This window comes from Zootoca vivipara, chromosome 6, assembly GCF_963506605.1.
Source record: "Zootoca vivipara chromosome 6, rZooViv1.1, whole genome shotgun sequence".
Classification (NCBI taxonomy): Eukaryota; Metazoa; Chordata; class Lepidosauria; order Squamata; family Lacertidae; genus Zootoca; species Zootoca vivipara.
Window position 1 is genome coordinate 80,228,142 of NC_083281.1, and position 2,580 is coordinate 80,230,721.

Genomic DNA, 2,580 nt, shown 5'->3' on the forward strand with positions numbered 1-2,580 from the left:
CTTGAAATTGTGCAAAGTGCAATGCCCTTTGATTGCACCCAAGAGCACAGGAGCGTTCTGTTGCACAAGCTTGTTGGAAACAGAACAACATCAAGAGACAGTTGACCCAGACGACATCCGGAGTCTTTTGAGTTCTGACTCAGCCTGCCGGTTACTTTTTATTGTTAATCCACAGAAACGGGCTCACGTAGCTGTAAGGGACAGGCACGTATGATTGTATCCAACTAACTTTTACTCCCAGTAGACTCATCAAAATTAGTGGACCTAAGTTACTTGTGTCTATTAATTCTTAATAGGTCTCTACTCTGAGCAGGACTCTCACGGGTTACAAAGCTGGTAGCTTTGGGGAGCTGTATAGCTGAAAGTTTCTCCAAGCAAATGCAAATATCAGTCCCTCGATAAAGCAACTCTCCCCACTCACCAAAGGTGTTGGGGACTGTTCAGTTGAGGCAGTTTGTTCTGCAGTTGTTAAAACTGTCCTTAAATGAAAGCAAAGGATTGTGTGTGTGTGTGTGTAATATATTTCATATATATATTAGAAGTTCTACCAAGTAATCAGGGACCGTAATGCATTGAAATTGTTCCACTGCATCTTCCTGGCAGGTATTTAAACACAGAGAGTGGGATGGCAGCTGACTCGCTCGCAGCGTACATTTCTGCCAAATTTTCATTTATGCCGCCCCCATGGACTAGAGTATCATCAGGTACCCTCTTTTCTTTTTGTCTCCTCCTGTGGATCCAAGTTTGTTTTCCAGGTACCTCTTTTGCCTTCCAAGATCTGACGAGAATTGGATCTGGTCAGTGTTTAAAAAAGCCCATTTTAAAGCAGAGGTGAGCATGTGGCCTTCCAGATGTTGTTGGAATACAAGTCCCATCTTGACTGTTGGGCCATACTGGCTGGGGCTGATGGGTCTCACAGCAGTTGGAGGGCCGTAAGATGCCCCACCCCACCCCCTTTTCACCACCACAGTTGGAAAAACTAGATTACTTCCCCCACCCCCAACCAGGATCTGCCTGCCGTTCTTAGAATCTCCTCATCCACAACACATCCAACCCACCTCGGTTGAAACATGTTTGGGATGCACTTTAAATGTACAGTGTAGATTTGGCCTAAGACTGTGTGAAATTGATTTGCCAGGCTGTCGGCGTGCAACGAAACCTGGGAGACGTAGCATTGGATGCAGAGTCCTGCATCTTGAAAATCTCAGGGATAACCGCTTCCATTCGAAAACAACAACGGTGTGAGAGTTTCTAGTCCTCGTGACGGTGGAAATAACGCTTGGAAGTAGGTTGGCCAACGTCTGCTGAAATTTCATATGACAGAGAAGTGGCAGAAAAAGATGGACAGAACCTAGAAACTTGCAGCAGAACAAACCCAGCTCAGCCTTGCCTACTCAGACTGGCAGTTGTCTTCTAAGATCTCAGGCTGTGACCTTAACCCTGGGACTTTAGGTGAGAGGCAGGTAAGAAATCTGATTCATAATAATGAACAATGATGATACTGTTTGAGCATATCTATGCACACACTCTTGACAAGTGCTGTATGTGCGCATGTTACACTGTCATGTGGCCAGTTTTTTTGGTCACGTGAAGCTCTTGGTCAGAATCAGGTTAATATTCCTTGTTTAACTTTTATTTTTGTACGTTCACCAAGCAAGGAATTTTGTTTTGATCCCGAAGTGTTCTGCTGGGTGTGAAACCAGCAGAGGGGAGTGTGGGGTTGGTTTTTTTTGTACTTTTGCGGAAGAAATATAATCATGACTTGTACATAGTGTTTTCATGTAATGTCAATGGTTTTGCTACTGTGCTGGAAAATGTACATATATTAATACTTGTGTACGACTGAAATGTTTTTGGGACTTTTCAATATCGTTGGGCGTATTGAAATAATGTAAATGCACAAATTCAGACTCTCTCTCTCTCTGTGTGTGTAGAAGCCAGCCTACTGCACCCAAAGGTACTATTTACATTCATAGCTCTGCCCACTTTTGTCTTTGGCCTCACCCACCTCTGGCCTTTGGCAGAAAAGGGTTGCCCACTGGGTGCTCTAGGGTTGTCCTTGTAAACTGGGCATTGTAGTCAGAGTAGGCCCATTGAAATCAAGAGACCTAAGTCAGGCTGGTTAATTTTAGTGGGTCTACTCTGATTAGGGCCACACCCATACCACACAGCTTCATCTGTGGTATGGATGTGACCCGGGACTTCTTCGCTTCTTTGTTTGTTTGTAAGTTGCTTTGGGTTGGGGCTAAAAAATAAAAATGTTAGATACAACCCCATGCTTCCCCAGATATTCTGCTGCCAGAGGGAAGCCAGCTGTTTGTACATCTGATCCTTTCGACTGAAGATGGAAGGAGGGGGGGAATGAACTGAGCTATTCCCTCTATGAATTATTATGTACTGCGATTCATTTTGATGGCTTCGCGAATGCAAGAGGGTGGGGTAATTATAGGTCAAGAAGGGTTTTAACGCAAACTTGCATCTGTCTGCCATTGCTCTCTTAACCTAATTTATTGGGGGATCTGGTTTTCTCTTAGAAGGATTTGCGGGCAGCATAATTTCTACATCAACGACAAGAATGAC